This window comes from Coturnix japonica, chromosome 20 (genome assembly GCF_001577835.2).
Source record: "Coturnix japonica isolate 7356 chromosome 20, Coturnix japonica 2.1, whole genome shotgun sequence".
Taxonomy (NCBI): Eukaryota; Metazoa; Chordata; class Aves; order Galliformes; family Phasianidae; genus Coturnix; species Coturnix japonica.
In genome coordinates, this window is record NC_029535.1 from 11,519,528 (window position 1) to 11,539,704 (window position 20,177).

The 20,177-nt window shown below is 40.9% G+C and overlaps 1 protein-coding gene across 2 annotated transcripts in view; it reads left to right on the forward strand.

Annotated features, from left to right (window-relative positions):
- ZFP64 (ZFP64 zinc finger protein) overlaps nucleotides 1-20,177 on the forward strand; it is a 212,688-nt gene that overhangs the window by 23,228 nt on the left and 169,283 nt on the right. For both annotated transcript variants that reach the window (XM_032448582.1, XM_015882035.2), the window contains exon 2: nucleotides 8,487-8,681. The gene's annotated coding sequence lies outside the window, so the exon portion shown is untranslated. The remainder of the gene's footprint in view (nucleotides 1-8,486; nucleotides 8,682-20,177) is intronic.

Sequence of the window (20,177 nt, forward strand, 5' to 3'; positions counted from 1 at the left end):
AGCCAGCTCCAACAATACCAAATCTTCAGCAATAGTGAATCTAGTTTATCTCTTGAAGTAAAAGCTGCCAGTTCAGACTAGCACCAGTCTAAAATCTGTGTCTGCTGAACCCTCCCACTGTGTCATTTTATAGTTCCAGGACTTCAACCTCCATTAAACCGTGTCCTTTTTTTCACCTGCAGGCTGAGTAGTCCTCAGCCAATTCTCACAGCTTTTCTTGCGTGAGTCCAAAGTGAAGGTAGCTGTTCCTGGCTGCCATTTCTAGGAAGAAAGAGTGCAACTGTGTCTGTGGAGACGGAAATGCCTTAACCAAGTTGTAATGGACACATCAACGTTAAAAAGATTAAGGAAAGCTTAAGAGAGGCCCAGACAGGAGGGTTTTGAGGAGGACCTGCTTACCCTGTCTCCTGCAATGCTGGGAGACCCTAGAGGAGAAAGGGGATACCTGAAGAGAACAGTTGCCAGACTGCCTTAGCAAGGAGCTGAAGCTGCTTGAAGTGGGGTGGGATTTTCCCAGACTCGGTTACAGTTCAGGAGTGCTTCTGTCTGTCTTGAAGTTTGTGGAGGATTTAAGAGCTACCTGAAGATTAGGCATTATAAAGTGTTTGCTGACAACTCTGCTGCTTAAGGAATATCCTATTTGAAAAGGATGCCAAACGAAGTTATTTTAACTCATTTTCATGAATGTACCAAGAGATCTCTACCTTCTCATGGGTAGTGATTTGTATGTGAAGTAACCATGGCCAGAGTTGTTCTGCCTTGCTCTCAGCCTGTCCCACACCAATTCCAGTGAAGTCTCCCAATGGCATCACCTATTTTTTGTAAATATACATAAAAATTTTTAGAAGGAGAATGACCATAAAATGTGCATTGGTAATGTTGGTCTCTGCTGCCTTGTAATACACAGCACATTAGAACTGCAGGGAAGCTATGCATAACTTTCCCTTCTATTTTATTTCCTTTTAAAGTAAACATTCCTCAAGGAAGAGAGTCCCACGTCCTCTTAAAGGAAATGTAGAGCTAGTCATTAGTACTGGCTCAGCTTTTAGCACTTTATTGTTGAAGGTACCTACTGGTCTCAAGAGGCATGGCAAGCTGTTTCCATTCTCTAATTTACAGGAGAGATGAAACGTGCAACCCGCTGCACATTTGGTGGTGGCAAATCTGCAGTTGGAGCCTTCAGTCCTTGCTCTGTCAAGTTTCTTCTTGGGGAAGATGCACACGTAAAGATTTTTGGGATCATAGTCCAACTGTCATCATTGTCTTGAGCAGGTAGCTTGATTTCTTTCTGGAGAAAGCATTTATGTTGTGAATGCCTAATTAACTTAGAGATAATGAGGAGATGTAAATCATTGGTTATTATGAACACGTCAAGGTGGCTTATTTATTTTTTCTTCCTGAATTCCACATGTGACAAGCAGCATCATGACATGTCAGGTCAGGCTGCATCAATCATGTCTTCTTACGTTACATCAGGTGTGCGGGATGGTGGAAACCACTCACAGGTCAGGCAGGAGGCTGAAGAACAATTCTTTTACAGCTTGAATGGGGGAAAGAAGGTTGGGGAAAGGGAGGAAACTTGGGTAAAGCACAGGATTTCTTTTCCTGAACAGATGGCCAACCCACCCACCATCAGGTGAAGTCAGATAGGGCTGCGTACGGAAGGCAGGGGATACAAACTTCATCAGATGGGTTGTTAATTTCATAATGCTATGAGAACCTAAGATGCAAAAATGTACCAGCCTCAGGAACAAAAGACTTTCAATTCAGAGTTGGAGAACTTTTCCACTTTGTTTGTTTGTTTGTTTTTCTCCAAGCTTTCTTGTCAATAACAAATTCTGACCTTGTTCTCAGCAGAGGCTTGATGGATTTGGAGCAGTAGGTAATGGTAGCTCTTGCTGAGGTCTGACTTCTATGGCCATCCAGAAGCATGGAAAATGGTTTTGATCTCACCCCTCCTAGGCCAAGATTAGAGATGACTGATGCTTCTTTAAGCTCTGAGCATTTTCACAACAGATTGAGATGTGGAGACACAAGCAAATTTTCAGGTAGGAAGCCTAAAAGCTTTAGCAATGCTCAACATTGAAATTATTTCACATATCTCTGATAGTGGTCATAGCAGTAACAGGGGGCTTCAGCTTCTTGTGCAGATTTTGCAGCATACTCAGGGTATCTCAAATTCGTATAGGAATAAACTCTGATAATAGTCAGCTTTACAGTATGTGTACCTTAACATTCTGCAATGTTAGCTGGCACTGATCGGACTGTTGAATCATCTCTGCCAAAAGATCTGTCCAAAACCAAAGCCGTGCAGAGATGGGGTCATCCCTGAGTTTTCTTAGCAGAAATGAAAACTGACTCCAACTTTCAACTCTGATTAGAATTGAACGACAGGAATAAAAGCAGAGCAGGTTAGTTCTGATTGGCAATACTCTTACCCGTGTTTTCACTGTTCATTTGTTATCTTGTGGAATGTTGAATAATTCATAGTAAAGTATTCTTAAGATTAGTGATACTAAAGAACATATCTGGTCATCTCTATATGGAAAGTTCTCATTTTGCTCTGTAGAATAAAATCTGGCCCTCAGAGTAAATAACCAGCAACATATAGATATAATGTGGCAATCTGAGACAACTGCTGTGATTAAATGGCTTGGTGAAGAGCAACCAATCAAGGAATCTCTGTGCTACAATTTTCTTAACGTCGGTAAGCAATAGCAGTACAAATGTACTGTAATGAGATGCTCTAGAAGTATCGTCCATAGCCTCATTGGTCATGATATGAAAATGATTATCTCAGATCTGAGACATGGCAGAGTAGGTGGGAGTCTCTATGGGGAGGTTTTGAGAGATCCATTACTCTGTATGGAGATGTACTTGCATTTGAAAGTTCTGAGTATTTTGAGTATCTCAAAGGAACTTTGAGGGTCTCAGAATAATTGTGGGATTAATTTATTCTCAGCCTCTTTTCACTGAACTGACTTTAGATGTCAAAGTTTGAGTGAATTAAAATAGCATATATATCTGGACTTTTCCCTTTCCTGAAGGTATTAGCATTGCAGACAAGTTTAGATGTTAGATCTTGGCTTGCTAACAGGAGGCTCAAAGATACTGCAATCTGGCCTCAGTATAATGAGCCCCTTTGTTATATTTAAATACGATCATACTATCCTATATACAGCAAAGAATTGGGATGTTTTATATTAACAATGCACCAGCACTAAAACCTCAGACAACTCTAAAAAGGCACTAATTATTATTATTAGTGTTTTACACTAACAATAAATGTCAAATGGAACCCTGCAAACAAATAACTACCTGTCACTAAGTGAATGAAAAGCAATCTTAGTAAAGTGAATTAAAACCCAAACAACAGAAAGCTCAACAGGCAAGCACCGCTGGGGTGGCTTAACCGGGTGTTTGATGCTACTCCTGTTACAAGAAGAGCAGGATGTCCTTGGCTGTGACAGTCCCAATAGTCCTGTGTTTTCATTGACGTGGAGGGCACCTGGTTAGTGGGAGGTATATGAGCTGATACCAGCTGAAGTGCCTCAGCTGTAGGAGACACCTAGTCATAGTAAATGGAAATTGGATAGTAGTGAGGATTTACCTGTTTTATTTACTGTATTAGTTGCAGCGTTAGAGAGTTTTATTGGTGGACAATTTAAAGTTGGACACCAGAGTATGTGTTTGTTTGGGTGACATTTCTCTTATGTTTTTCAGAGTAATGTGCATCTCCCAAAGACTTATTTTTATAAATTGTACATTTTATTTTTCAATCTTCATGTATCTTTGATATCTGATTGACATTTTCAGGACACTCTAATCCTTTCTACTGAAGGAAGCTCTCACAGTGGCAGCTCTGGCAATCAGCTTCAGAGAGCTCTCGATCTGTTTTTATGATGGCAATGAGGTGTGTGACTGAGGAGCTGAAAGGAATTGAGATCTGGTGGGTGGCAGGACAGGCTTTCATAGTGACAGAGTTTGCTTCTCATGTAGACTTGTTTATAAAACTCACATTTTTGGACCCCAAGTCTGCCCTCACACTGATTTGAGTCTGATAGTCCACTAGCCTCAGCTGAGTGTCAGCAGTATAAGAAATAAATAGATGAGTTGAAAATTGGACCCATAGCCTTAATTCAGACCACACAGTGTCACAGACAGCAATGAAATTGTGTGCACACTTAGTACATGTGATCTAAATATCTTTTCTGCTGGTGAGAAAACAGGGGAGTGTTCTGATGTCAGTGGCTCTCAGAACCAGATCTCTTATGGATTCTCATGACTCTGCTTTGAGGTAGACCAGAATGAACTGTGTGAGAAGGAAGGAGATGGATGTGAAATCAGCAGTCTGTGTACTCAGTAGATTGTCCTGTGCTGTGGGTGACAGTGTGAAGCAGTTCAACTACTGTGAGACTTTCTGCCTCAACCTTTCCTTCTTGTTTGGAGAAGTAAACAAAAACAAAATATCCCTGTCTTGCATCTGGCCTTAAATGATGAGGAATACCAATGGAAACCCATAAAACCATGACACTCAGTGTCATCAGGAGCTGCTGTTTGTCCATTCATCTGTCTATAAAAAGTGCAAGTCCTTAAGCATCCTCACCTCTCCCTACATTCATCCTTTTTTCCTTCTCAGCTCTGCCTGCTGGAAATAAACATTGTAGAAGTCCGTTCACAATGGGTTCATGACTGCAGTGATCTGTGTTGTGATTTATCTTTAGTACTTGCCAAATAATTCTTGGTAGGTCTGTCTCCTCCGGGGATGAGTGATGGAGTGGCATCCACAGTTCATCCAAGAACCAGAGTGTGAGTTGGTGCATTCAGATTTAGAAAGAAAAAATTCTAAGGCTCTCTCATTTGCTTTTAACCTTTAATGAATATATGAATCACATTGTGGTTTTCTTAGCATTATTTTGAGCTCCACATCAAGTCAAATGGTCAGACACAGAAGCGTGAGCTTTCCTGTAGGGATCCTGGCAGTTCTTAATGGTTTATTTGCCCCAGCCTTACCCAAGCATTGCATGCCTGAAATGAAGAGCCTCAAGAACAAGAAATAGGTAAAGATGAACCTGAAATTAGCTGAAGACTGCATGGAGAGAGATCTTTGTAATGGGAGAAGAACTCTTGTTGCTGATTGCCTTTTGAGGTAGCAAAGTCTATTCACAAAAGGAAAAATCATGTCTCAGCAGAAGGAAGCTGAGCCTGTCCCTATAAGCACTGCAAGGGGAAAGTGATGCATGCCTAAGCCTCCAAACAGGAGCGGTGCAGCTCTGCGGGACTCTGGTGAGGAGGCAGCAGGTCAGGAAGAGGTGACCAGAGTAAGACTCTTGGTGTGGGGTTTTGAACAGAAATGCTCTCAGCGAACAAAACTAATTAGCTATCCATATGCTGCTTGAGGAATAACTAATCACAAGTCAGGATGCAAGTACGCTTTCATCCTTTTATCTCAGTCCACTTCTCTGAGGCAGAGGTACGTGCGGTGACAGGTCAGTAGCAGAATGCATATAAATACTTGAAAAGCAAAGTTAATGGCTCACATCACACTGAAAGTGCAGTGCTCCCATTAAACTGCTAAATCCAGTTCTTGGAAACCTCCCTGGCAGCAGACTGAGGGAAGCAAAGCTTGGAGATAAACTCATGCAGAGGATTGCTTTTTAACAGAGAACTCTTTCAAAATTTCCCACCAGGCGTCAGCAGCTCTTTAAACCATGCTGTCTATTTTGAGTTTTATTTAGATTAACAAATTCCACACCCTCGCATACAAAAGCAGAATAGAGTGAAAACACAAGCTGCCCTAACAGAGCAATATCCAACAAACATTATGCTACTCAGAAATATTTGCTGTACAATCCTCCCCACAAAAGGGACTTGTTCAGCCAAAAGATGTCAGATAGCATCTTGCTGAAAGCAATGGTGCCAGTGGAGCTTGCTTCCAAGTTCATACAGCTGATTTTTTTCTCTCCATTTGCTTTATGCTAGGAATATCAGCCTTTTATTTCTCTGAAGCTTTGAACATAGGTAATGAAATAGATGGGCTTGAAGCTGGGCTGTATGTGCTGAGGAAGTGGACTCCTGTGAAAATGGAAGATGATGTAGCGTGCAGTAGAACCTGCTGCTTTCTATTTAACAGATACATTCTGTTCGACAAGGTTGGCTTGTGAATGCATATTGCTCCCCTTAGTCATTTGTACTCCATTAGACCTCCAGGAGCTAACAGAACTTACAGAAGTATGTTGTGTGGCAGCATTCCATTTCTAAGGGAGACCTGGGCTATTTATGGAGGGAAACCCCAATGATTTTTGAGTGACCCAGCTTCAGTTTGATGCATAAATGTGGCAGAAAAGGCACGCAGGTGTCGTGTGGGACTTACTGCCTGGAGAGAATGGGAAAACTGAGCAAGGCACTTTGCTGTGTGTCTGGGTGACCTGATACAGAATATCTGTAGCAAAGCTGGGAACTTTTGTAGGACAATGAGAGTTCCAGTCCAATATTGAATTAAATGAGTGCTGAAATACCCTGTTGCTGGTACTGCGGTGTTTCAGTCTCTATTTTCTTCACATCCTCCTGAATCTTTCTTATTTACATGTTAAGGTCTGAGCCTTTTTCACTGTGGAGTTCTAGTGCACCTAATAGATGCTCTGCCTCCTCCTGTTCCCAGCTTTTGTCCGTAGCCCCACAACTTGGATTAAGGTGGTTCTGTCTTTAGCACAGGTAGCTTTTTTCTTGGCTTAAATGTCACTGTGTCAGGATAATCTGTTACCAGGGCCGTCAGTTTTGATTTGTGCATCAGCAGTGTTGTGTCAGTAACCAGAGAGTACAGTGCAGGGTTTTCCCAAAAACTTTTATTGCTGATGTTGCTAGAAAATTGTTTCAAATTAGCTTCAGTCTCATGAAAGTACAGAATATAATGTTGTGTCCTGCTTGTAAACAAAGTGGTACCTAATAATTTCAGTGTGCAGCATTGGATGGTTTGGTTGTTCTGAGTTTCAGTGGAGCTCTGATTCCTGAATGCTGTAAGTCACCTTTACCTCACTGTTTTAAGGCCAAGCACACCACAGGTGGGTGGGAGAGGAGCATGTTTGGGGCAGTGATGAATTTGCCTGCCTGTATCTGTCTGTCTTGTCCTTGAAAATGAAGCTCCTCAATACTACCCTTATAAAAATAAACAAGTCTATGGGACAATTCCTGGAGAGTAGGTAATGCCATGAAACTCAGATTTGTAACTGGAGACAAGCAACTCAAGTTAATTAGTGCTTCAATCTAAAGATTTATTTTAGCTCATTATAGATACTCAAGCTGTTTGCAAGTTGCAGGGAGCAGATTTGGTTAGAATATAGCATTACTTTCCTTGGCATTTCTGAAGCCATGAAGGATTTTGGTTTTTTTAAATATCAATGAGTGTTTCTAGGAGTCTGTAAGATCCTTGTGACTTGAGGGTTGTAGTGTAACTTTTAATGGGATACGGTTTCAAAATCTTTATTTGAAAACTGAAGACACTTCTTAAAGGGTAAAGAAGACAAGTGTCTGTCAAGAGGAAGTGGGAAGTCATGTTTTTATATTATGCTCAGGACGTGCAACATGTCATGCATGAGGATTAACAGTTGCACAAAGCAAGTATGCAACTTTTACTGGAACAGTAGCACTTTATCGCCACTTTACATCAATTTAAATGACTACAGAAGATAGAGGGCAAATGGAGAGAGTGTATTCAACATAAAGGCTCTAGAGAGCAGAAGGAAGCTGAATAATCTTCTGCTATCTTACAGCTTCATATTAGTAGTTTATCTTATCACACACACTTACAATCCATACTCTGCATATTTCAACTGCAGCTCAGCTGAGCTCTAAATGCCACATCCAGGAAAGCCAACTTGCTGGTGTCCCTTTAAAATCAGCTTAAACCTGGCACTGTAATTTACACCACTGTTTGTCACTATTTAATTTCCTCTGACTCTCCCATTAGTTTTACCTGTTCACATCTGTTTTGAATGTATCCCTTTCAATTTATTTTTTTGATTACTTTCAACGCATAAAAATCTGAACTGGTAACAAATTGTGCAGGTAATAAGACTGATCCTCCAGCACGCGTGTAGCCAAGGATTTGATGACATTTCCATTATACAGGTGTAGGTAGGAAGGAAGGAAATGGCTTAATACACTGACAACTAAAAGACTGAAAATGCAGAGAAAGTTAAAGCCAGATTAAAAGCTAGGTAGGTGTTGGGAGAGACTAGAGAACTTTCTTAAGAGAGTGGTAATAATACCTCCTAAGACCTTCAGGGGGGAAAAAAGCCAGATTTAGAGTGTTCTAGATAATGTCAGTGACTGCTTGAGAAGGTTGCCCTGAATTGCTTAAGCAAGTTTGTTTCCTGGGATCTGGCAGGCCCTGCAGAACAGCATGAATTCTGAGTCTTTAATGCATTGTTTTTGCAGAATGGCTGTATCACGTTGTTGGTAACATCTGCCCCTTCTGTGTCCCTCAGCTCCCACCAGGAACTTCAGCACGGGGCCACATCCCAGCACTGTGTCGGCAGTGGAACTGGAGGGCAGCCCATGAGAGCCCACCTGCATGGGAGAAGACTTTCTGGAAAACAAGTTCAGCCTTTCTATCTCCACATGGCATGTGAGAATGAAAACTGGCACGTTTGGAGCAAAGGCCTCCTTGCAGTCACTGACAGGTATGCGCTTCTTCCTTAAGGGATGAGATGGAAAATCCCAGTGCTGGATGGGTAAAAAAGAATTGGTTATTGATAGATGGGGTGAGTGGGATTTGGAGATGCGGAATTGCTGTTGGAAAAGCACCTGGCGACTCTGCTGCAGCAGAGCACACTGGGTTATTCATTCTGTGGGAAGGTGAAAGTCTTTGCTTTTGAAATTGCGCCTTAGTGAATAATCTGGAACATTATGAAAACAGTGAATTCATCTGTTCGTGAATAGTGTGGATATTTTTGCTTTTGTGCCATACCCATCCACAGCAATATTTTTTGTATTAAATACTATGAATCCACTTCACCTGTCAGCACTATTCAAAACACAAAATGCTGCATGAATAGGAAGGATGTTCTGGGATCTCTCAGATGATTACTGTTGCTAGGAAAACCACTTCCTGATATCTTTGTGCTTGGTGTCTGTGTCTCTCTTTGTGTACAGCCTGCGGTGACAGGCAAATTCATATCAAGGCACAAGGAAGAAATAGGAAAAGTTTAGAAATGTTTAAAGAACGCTGCTTAAAGTTAAAAGGCGGATGTCATTGCAAATAATAGTTAAGAGTTATGATTTCTTTCCTATGTGGGATTATTGGTATTAAATTGGAGAGAATTGCAGTGCTGGTTATGCTGTGACTAAACCTGATACAGAATTGGGTTGCATTAAAGCTGAAAATTGCTAGGGCTTCCAAAATGCAGTTTATGTATTTTGTATTGTAGTAACCGAAGGGTCACAGACACTGGATTCTGCTCCCTATTTGTCTGCTCGAGAGGTTACTTGTTCTTTTCTTTTAATTAAGTTTGCAAGAGCTAAATGCTAACATTAGCCAGAGGGCTTATATATATATATATATATTTATATATAGGTTTGTAATTTTGGGTTTGTCTGTGCGAGCATAGAAATCATAGCAGTTAATCTGCTGTGACTTAATGTGCAGAATGCTTGCAAGTGTGAGATAATAAGAGAAACCAATATTCTGGAAGTCATAGTGTGAACAGAAACCCTGCCTTGTTTTATTGAAGTCATTGAGACTCGTATGCCCTATTCTCAGGACAGTAATGTTTTGACTGGTTGAAGCTCACCCTTTAAGTTGTGCTTTTATATTGTGGATTCTAAATTAGGGGGCTGGTATTGATCTCATCTAAAGAAAGCAATGCAATACAAATGGTGCCAGTCAGGAAAAAGAGTGCTTTGCAGACTTCTGCTGTAAGCAGTTGCTTTGCTGTTACTATTGCTGCCTGAGCAGATTCCCACCCCATGCGGTGTGTGTGAGTGTTGATGTTCTCTGCAGCGTCATCTGGGGACTTAGGTGGAGTAGAGCTGAATTGTCTGACTTGAGATTAGTAAGTATTTAGGCTGATATTTTTAAAGGAGTTGGGGAAACTGCAGATAACATTTTTGTACAAAGCATTCTTTTCATCTGTTTGATACTTGCTGTCCCAGTTGTCTTGATTTTTCTGTAATGAAATTAAAAATCTCATAGGAAAGGAGTTTCTATCTAAACCAGATGGCTATAAGTAAACTTTTTCCGCTGTTATCAACTAGAACTCAGACATTCCTCGAAAATTCTGGCTAATTGTGAGTGGATTTTATCTGCTTTGCCATTGCTTGGTGAGTTGCACATGTGGTTATTACCTCCTGCTGAGGCCAGTAAGCTGCATACAGGTTGGTAGATGAGCACTGTGGCTGAACACTTGCAATCATTCAGCTGAGTAATGGTTCTGTGCAGGCCATTCCCCATGATGTGTGAACCCCTCTCAGCCCATCCATGGGAGGGACCAGGAAAGAGTTGGCCTTTTTCTGCCACGTCTTTGGGGTTTTGTCTTCAGAAGCTTTGTGTGTAAAAGCCTGGTGTGCTGAGCAAAACAGCAGCCACTGCATGCTCTCACCCAGATGTTGTCAGTAATTCTTTCCTTTTGATGGCAAATTTGCTGCTAAGCTGTGCTGAGCTTCATTTCTACCAGCTGAATAAGAAGATGCAGCTGTACAGGATGGATCTGCTGCTTGATGGATAGATGAGTTTTTATCTCCTGCAGTTGGCTTGTACTAGTCTGAATGTACCATTTCCTCCCAGAGTGAATGGCTTGTTCTGCTGCCTGCCCTAAGGAGAACAATGGCTCCCACTGGATGCTTTGTCCTATTTTTTCCACTCTCCAGCTACAACATCCTTTTAATAAACCAGCTCCCAGCCAAGCACAGTCTTTCTCCAACACATTCTAATTCTTTAAAATAGCAGAAAATTTATTCTGTTCTCTTGGGTCTTTAAGTCCACATTTTAAAATTCGAAGAGGGTAAGCAGAGTATCCTTTGCTGTTATACAGCCAAAAGAAAAATATCTTCTTAAAAGGATCTAGCTAAACAGTTTTAATTATTATAGAACACAGCGGTTATTAAAGGGAGAAGTTTGTGTGGAATGACTGTGGATGAAATGAAGATTTTCTGGCTTTCCATGAATTTCACTTCCCTTTTTTAAATTATTTATGTTATTTGCTTTACAGTGTAGTGGACTCCTTTGTTCAGTAGCATAGAAGGAACATGTTAAAACATTCCTCCTGATTTATTTCTGGTCTCGTGAGGACAAGCAGGAAAAGGCCACATACAGATGGCAATGAATGACAAGAGCAGGGCTGTAGAAATTGGGCCCTGGATTTGTGTGCCATAGCTCAGTGATTCTGTGGGCTGTTTATTCATTTTGTTTTTCTGAGACTTCTCTGCCTTCCTTCCTTTGTGCTTTTTGTCTTTCCTTTGTTCAGTTGGACCATCCTTCTTCAAGGATGCGAGGACCAAGACCCCATCAGATAATATAAGTGGTTTCCTAGGGGTGGTCTAATGATGTTGTGATGAAATAATTTGAGTAGACACTGAGTGTCCTGGAACTTCCCAGGTGGAGTGACTGAATTCCTTCCCTTTTCTCCCCTGAGTGCAGGAGTCCCAAATTTTAAATCATTACATGGTAAATTTACCCCCACCCACCTATTGCTTTTGCTCCTACTTTTCTTTTTTCTCCTAATGAGTCACGATATATAATTACCTTCTGTCTTTGCATTTAGTGAACATGCCAGTGCAGAAGGATTTAAGGAAAAAAAAAGAGCTTTAAAAAAGGCAAGGAAATAAGCAAGCATTGGAGACTGGTTTGGCACCCACTTACCATTCTTGCTTTTGCCAAGTGTAATGAATATTGCTTTTTTTTTCTTTTCTTTTCCTATGGTATTCTGAAAGAGGATTAAGTAAACTTAGTTATATTATTACATCCCTCTGTGCTGTTGTGCATTCATGCAGGTTTTTGTCAGGCTGTCCAGCTTTACGGGGCACAGGATGGAGGTGGGATGAAAATGGCCTGCTCTCAACCTGAAATGCCTTGTGTTCGAATCAGTTATTCAGCCTTGCGACGTATGCTAGAATAGAGCAACGTGCTCACTTCACACTTGAGAAGGGCTGCCTGTGGGCTGGGGCACATCTTATCATGGCCCCTTTACAGTGGTGGTTTCACTTCTAAAAGAAGTAGACTGTTGTAGGTCTACTTCTTTTCTACCTCCGAACCTCAGCCTGCAATGGGGAAGTGCACATCCAAGTCAGGGCGCCTTGGAAGTACCCTAAATGCCAGATCTTTCCTTCCTTCTTTTTTCCCCCTCTTTTTGCTGTATTTCTTGCTGCATGTATCTGTGACAGTGAGGGAGGGAGATGTTTGGGGCAGCTTATTAAATAGTGGGAACCATAAGTTCATTGTCACTTCAGGAATTTGTTTTTAAGGATTGTGTCTTCTTACTGACGTGGGGAAGAATGTAAAAGCCAGCTCTCTCAGCCACTGCATAATGAATGATTGAATAGCAGAAATTCAATAGGGCTTTTTCTGTGAATAAAATGGCAAAGAAAATAACCATTTCTTTGGGATAACTCGTCCATTCATGGATAGCTTCTCTCGGTAAATAAATATCTTGCCACCTGCAACTTTGTGCTGCTAAAGCTGTTGTGTAATTTCCAGTATTTTCTGATAGCTTCTGCAATGAGTTAAGGAGAATGTTGTTTAAAGTAAACAAAAAGAGAAAGAAAAGAAAAACTTACATCAAAGATATCAACATTTCTCCTCTCTGCATGTTTCCCCTGAATATGGAGTTGGCAAACTCTCAAATCACTTTATCATGTTTGAACTTGGAAAAATGTATGATAATACCAGCTGAGCTAATATTTAAAGAGCTCTTCACTTCAGAATTTTATTGTCTCTCTCATTGCTTCTCAAGTCTTCTGACAGACACGGAGTGCTGTGGATGGCAAAGGCAGCTGGAAAGGGAGGCAGAAAGTTGTTTGCACCTAAGCCTGGATCAGCCAGGTCTGAGTTGTCCCCCTTCGGATCTCTCTGTTATATTTATTGCAGTAGTCTCAAGGACTGCTTCATAGCCAGCTCTCAGGTGTACCACCATGTACACTTCCCTGCCTCACCTCCACTTGTCCAGGATCCTCTACTGTCTCCAGGAATTTGCTTGCTGTGCTCAGGCACCAATAGTTGCAGCCATAGGCTGGAGCTTGCAGCATCTGGTTAGGATGAAAAGATCTCCCTCACACAGATAAAATAGTAAATTCAAAGAGGATTATTTGTGGTGCTGTTCTTTTTCCCTAGCGTTCCACGAACCCCATTTTTGTAATAGGTGTCATGGTGGTGCCTTCACCTTGCTGTGAACCTCCCAAGGCTCGAGGAAAGCTGAGGAGTGGCACTGTGAGAGATGGATGTGCAGCAGGTGAGCGGCTGTCAGCACATTGGTGATGGTTTTTTTAGGCTGCTTTCTCACTGGCCTCTTATGTGAGCTGAATTGATAACAGCAGGAAATGGTGGGAAAGAATAATTATTAGAATCTTGGAGGTCCTTGAAGGCCTGAGACATTTAGGAGGTGCTTTGAAAATGCTCCAGGGCTTGCTTGCAATGTGGAATTGAAAGTGTTGCCTTGTGGCATTGGACTCTTACCTGCCTTTACCCTATTTGTCACCACATCAGACAATCAAATCAGGCTTTGGCAGATGATCTCTGGAGGCATTTCTCCAAAACACTTAAAGGTTAATATATCCTCAAAATCAAGTGGGCCAGAGAGATAAGGATATTTTGGCTTTCCTTCATGCATGGTCTGACCCAGGGAAGTGCTGGGTATTTTCCCTCATTGCACCTCAATCCACGAGTGCTTTGGCATGACTTCAGGATCCTTGACCCTTATCAGAACTGAGCTGTGGGTTGATATTTCTACGTGTAAAGTTGATGTCTGCTCAAGGGTTAGCTCAATTAACTGTAGGCAAGACTCTCTCTCTTCTGCTTGCAGCTATTCTGTATCTTAATCCCAATTTGTGGGAGTGAAACCTTAAGTATATAATTTCCTTCCTGTTACATTATTTCTTCCAGTACAGGAGGTACCCAGTGTTTGTCATTTAGGAGTGTCATATCATTACATTGCATATTGCAGTGTAATGATGTGAAATGATTAAATGACAAAATGCCAGTTCACTGCCAAAAATTTAAAGTAGCTTACTTTTATTTGCAGATGGGAAAGCTATTATTAATTTCTGTATGGGCTTTGCCAGATAACACAAAGCAGACTGAAGAGAGAGTTGTATTCAAGGCTTTCCTTAATCTGAATACCAATAGTAGGAGTGTGATGTCCGCCTCTAGTCCTCACTTCAGAGCACATGTCCAGTGCCACTGGTGTGGATTGCCATCCATTGGCCTGTTCTCCTGTCAGTGACAGTAGATGTCAGGAGATCTGGGTGCCCTTTTTTGCAAGGAGAAAATACTCAGCGTTAAAGTGTGTTTTCTGGGAAAAGCAGTGCAGGATGTTTTGTTCAATATTGTGTCTTGGGTTTGGTATTCAGAAACGCTTCTTGCTAGAATACAGATAATCTAAGTATGGCACCAAAACTGAGTATGACTCTGTTCTTAAAAAAGGATGATGGGACCGAAGGCAGGATAGGTTGTTGGAGCAGGTGTCTGGAGTTGGAAAGTTCTGTATCCAGGGTGAACACGGCTAAATTGTTTTCTATTGCGAAGCAGGTAAACCTGAAGTATCCATGTGTCTGGCTCTCAGCTTTTGGGGCAGCTATTTGGCTGTTCTCCAGACAACATTACTCTGACATTCCTCCAGGTTTCATTCAAGGAAAGATTCCTGCAGTGGAACTGGACAAGTGGCAAAATCTTTTGTCTGCGTGGTCACTCGAGGAGAAATGCTCTTGCACTGGGTCATGCAAACCTGCTTTAGTCACAAAGGTGCATCTTGGTTGCAAAGTTTCCATACGTTTTGCCTGAGGAAAAGATTACTGGGAAATGCATTGGTTAAAGTTGACACAATGACATTGTTTGCATGCCTACAGCTGCACATATGCTTGTGCTTTGCTGCACTGGGGCAACAAGTCATGTAGAGCGCTTTCCTTATCATAGATAGGATAATACAGACGCTTCATAAATTAAAACTTGATAAACACATGGAGCATTTTTGGCTGGTACTACAATAAAATCTCAGTTGTTTTAGTTATGTTTTACGGAGTTTTATCTTGCTTTGTTAGTATAATCCGTGCTCAGAGTAAAAGATGAAAAAACAGGCAAATGGTTTGTATTTATATTTTATTAGATTTTCTTGTCACGTTGAAAGTCACTTGTCTGTTATAAAAAGTAAGGTAACAGAAACCATCCCAAAACAATAATGACTTTATGGGTTTATAAACAATAGCAGCATGTTTGCCAAGATGGCTAGTAACTGTTTGGACCTGTCTTTTTAGCCTGACATTTTTTCTAAGAAGAGAAAACACAAGAGACAAGTTTCCTCTCCTAGCACGTTGGCAGAAGTACAGAAACCCCATTCTTAATGTGATGGGACTCATAAATGGACAACTATTCAACTAATAAAACTGTCAAATGCGTTCATTGTACATGTGGCTAAAAGGTTAGACATTTAAAGGGCATCACCATGCTAAATGTACTGCTTTATGTAAGGACTGACTTCCCATTAATTTATTTACCTAATCAATGAATTGCAGTGCTTATGATAGACTTGGGTTTTACTTGTTTTCACTAGCCTATGTATAAGAAAATAAGAAAAAGCCCTTATGTTTTTTATTAAGAAGGAATAAAAAACCCAACTTTATTACCTTACACAGTAAATTTTTATATTCTGAGTCTATTTTAAGTCCTTTTTCCAACAATCCCCTGGCACATAAGATTTTCTCTGAAGCCCATATTCAGTCCTAGACGTTGATCTCACTGATGTAATGGTGAAAGATTACATCTTTAACACTGATGGACTCATGGATTCATAATGGAGGCCTGTCAATTGTACGTGAAGACCATTGACACTGAGCCAGGACCATGTGTGCAGGTTTCCAGGTATGACCTGAACCCACAGCATCCACCTGTGATATCCCCAGCGTGACAGGGCTGCCTATATCTGCTGCTGCTGCATTCTTACTTGGCTTGGCTTGTTACACAGTGTGGAAGTGCCTTGGTTTTTGTAAGGGAGAAGTCACTGCTGATTTCAGCAAAGTGATCCAGCACTGAGATGAAAATATGCTCCGCTTCCGTCCTGGGATTTGCTTCTGATAAGTGCCTGTGTCTATCAGTTCACTTTCAATCATACAGGAATAGAAAGTGCTCAATAACTTAAAGAATCAAAGCATGAAGGATGAGCAAGAACCATGAATTCCTCTTGCCTCTTTTTGGTAGAAATGAATGACACTGACTTAAAGAAAATGGGCCATATCTGTCCTTGCCATAATTCTGCCGGTTCTAGTGGATGTACAGCAGAAATAAAGCAGATTCCCTGCCATTAAGGACTAAGCAGAAATAAATGGCTTAACTATTGTTAGCCTTGATTTCTTTCCCATTGCTGAAAACTGTGATGCTTTACAGCCTATTTCACTGCAAAACTCAAAAGGTCAAGAAATGAGTCTATTCCTATCATCGTTTGAATGTTGTGTCCAATAGACTATTATGGAGAGAAAAAAAATTAAAAAGCAAAGTTAAAGAAAACAAATCCCTCTCCCAAACAGCTTCGTAAACAGTCTCTTATTCTGTACAATCCTACCATTATCCAGCAAGATATCTGCAATCATTTTCTTTTATAGTTAAATCACTTCTGTACAGCTGATGTCTACTGTGATCAAAGCAAAAAGATATTTTATATTGAAATCGTCTTTCTTTCCTCTTTCATTGTCTTTTAATTTCATTCCGTATTTCCATGTGACACACTTTAAGGGGAAAAAAAAATGTATTTTAAGAAAGGGTTTGGTGACAGTCTGGTTAGTGAACTAACTGCATGATCTAGAGTTTGGAAAAAGGTCATCTTAGTTAGTGCATTTCTACATACTCCATTTTGGCTGTAAAATGAGTGTAAGACTCATTTTTCCTGGAGCCAGTGTCAGCTGGGCAGTCCTTCACCTGCTTCTGAGGTTCTTAAAGCTTTAGGGGGCTGTGTTACACACAAACCTGAACAGTGGGTGTTTACATCTTGCTGCTGGTTCAGAGCCTTAATAGATAGCCTTAAATTTCAGTGGATTTTTTCCTAATGATATGTCTGGCCATCACAGAGGAGGAACGTTATGCTTTACGAAAGGATGATGTTTCTTCTTGTGTACTGGTCCAGAGTTACTCTTCAGCTATTTTTTCTGATATTTATTTTCAATAGCACTTAAGAAAGAGTCACCTGGGAGACCTCAGCTGAAATCTTCTATGGGCTGTTGGGTGGGAGTCTCTGTGCCCTCCTTCTTCCTGTTAGTGCCGGCCTCACAACAGATGAGTGTGGGAGTCAGGGCTGTCCCATGGGAATGGAGGGGTCACCTTTCTGCTTTCCTGGATTTGGATGTAAAATGGGTCTGAAATCCTACAAAAGCCATGAGCTGTGGAGCAGTTGTCTGCATCGTGGCTCTTGTTAGTTTAATGCATTTCATGTTGGTCTGTGCATAGCAATGCACTTCCATGGAATTATTAGCTTGGCTTAGGAAAAGGTAACAAATGGGAGCATGTTCTTCCAAGCCAAACATGTTTGTTGTTTTTAAAAAAAAGGACAAGCATTTTTGTAATGATTCCTGTATATATATTTATACATAGATGTATATGTGTATATAGTTGCTGATGCTTTGATCCTTTTTTAAAAATATATATTGGGGTCTGAGGTTAGCATCCCTAAAGCAGTGCTCAACTTCAAGTAATGCATTATATTTTGAGCACTGTATGTTTGACAATACATTTCATGCCTCATTTCCTGCCAGTTGTGAGCTCTAGTAAATGCTCAAAGAGCAAATTCACATTTTTCATGTCAAAAAGCCCTATAGTTTGTTCCCTCTAGGACATCACTGGTTAAATAGATTTCTGTAAGGATGTATTCTGTTCACACTATAATCTGTTGTGACACTAAATCTTAATCCGTCTTCAAATTTCCATTGTTTTTTGTGGTTTTTTTTTATGAAAAGATTATTTCTAAAATATTTTATATATCACATTCATTTTCTTTGCTAAGAATTAATTGCATAAGCAGTGGGTATCTGACCACTATTAAGTCTTCTATCATAACCCAAAATTAAGAATTTAATGCGGATTATTCATAACATCTATCCAGTTAATTCAAAGTAATTTTTCTTTGCACTAGGCAGAATTTACACTTCCTTGGGATGAGCTTACCTCCGCGTGAGATCTCAAAAGGAAGCCAACCTGGGTTGTCCCGAATGTTTTGGAACACTCGTCTCACTACTCTGCTGTAGATCTGAAGGCTTTGCTGTTTCGTGTGACCCATGGCTTGGTCCTGCTCCTTCCTGGGCAGCACATGGCTAATAGGGCAGTGCAGGAAAATGTGTTATAAAGGTATTTGGCCCCGTGAAAGGCAAGTAGATATGTGGCTCTGCTACTAACCTGGGTAGGCAGAGAATTCTCTTCTTGTAGCGTTTTATACAGACTTGTCATACAAGCAAGTTACTATGGAAGTCTGGAAGAGTGGAGAATAAGACCTCATATTTCAGGGTTCTGTCTTGTTATTTTAAATTAGCTCAGCGAGGAGCTGCCTGGAAGTTTTCTGGCAGTCATAATAAGCTTCTATGAGAAAGACCTATGATGCTGGAACGGCTGGGTTTATTTCATGATTGCTTCTTATTATCACCATATCACTCATGCTGGAGGGCATTTCAGGAGGGCTCTGCTTGGAGTGTAGCCTGGGGTGCTCAGGGCTCCTCCCAGCGGGGCTGTGAGAACCTCCAGGGACAGAAGTGCCTCGACCTCTCTGGACATCCTGTTCCTGTGCTTAATAATCCTCTGAAGAGTTTTCCTTGTTTCCATTCAGAAAACTCTCAATTTCAGTTTGTTTTTTGTTCTACAACTGTGTGTTGTGGTAAGGAGCCTGGGTCTGTGTTCCATCCTGGTGTGCTGGAGGGCTGCTCTCCGTCCTGTAGCATCAATGCTGGACTAGAAGTTACCAGAATGTCACATCCAGGCAAGTGATGTGCAAGAGGGAGCAGCCAGAGGAGCCGGCCTGAAGGATGGGTGAGCAGAGCCCAAATGTGGCCAGGACTGGCTATGCACATAGACTGGAGCTAATGTCTGCCTTAGCACAGAGGAGCCGTGGACTACTGAAAAGTGCTGTATGTGTTCTTAAACCCTGTCACGGTGCTTAATAAGATGTGAGCATAACTCAATTAAGAAGGTACAACTCCTTGAGAGTCTTTAATGTGTGTGCCGTACAATACGGAGCAAGAATTAAGTTTGCTGGCAAATCAGTACCATTGGTTTAAATGTTGGATCCCTGTAAATATTTTGAAGGTATGCTTTCAGACTGTCTGTTATTTCATGGGGTGTAGAATGCAGCTAACAAATCTATTGGAAATAGGCTGAAAAAAATTGCAAGATTCTCTTACAGTAAAGAAATATCCATGGCTGTAGAAGGATATAGAAGCTTAAAGCACATTGCTGATTTTTATTTTTAAACACAAATATGAGCTAGGATAAAGCACATAGCTAAGCAGAAAAGGACCTCTTGGAGTCAGATACTTGTGAATAAAGTGTCGGCTCTAGAAAGGCAATACAAATGATATACAGTCGCTTTGTAGTGGTTGGCTCTTTAATTGAGCAGACTGATGTGTTGCTGGCATAATGGATCTTTGGAGCAGACTGAGAATGAGGTGCAGTTATTTTGTTTCTCAAAGCCACACATTTGAAGTGCAGGTGAATACAAACCATTTAAGAAATAATTGGTCTGACCCAGTGCTGGAGTAGCCATTTTAGCAGCAGTAAAAGAGGTGTTACTCAGGTGACAGAAGACAATGAGACAGAGATATATAACAATGTTTGCTTAGTCTGAAAAATAAAAACAAAAAAGTCAGCCTAATGAAAAAGGGAGGGGGAAGAAAACCAACCGAAGCTCCTTTTGGATCTCCTCTTACAGCCTCTGCAGATTCTTCTGCTTCATTAGTCAAATTTCAACACCTTTCCATCAGGAAAGATATATATATATATTGTT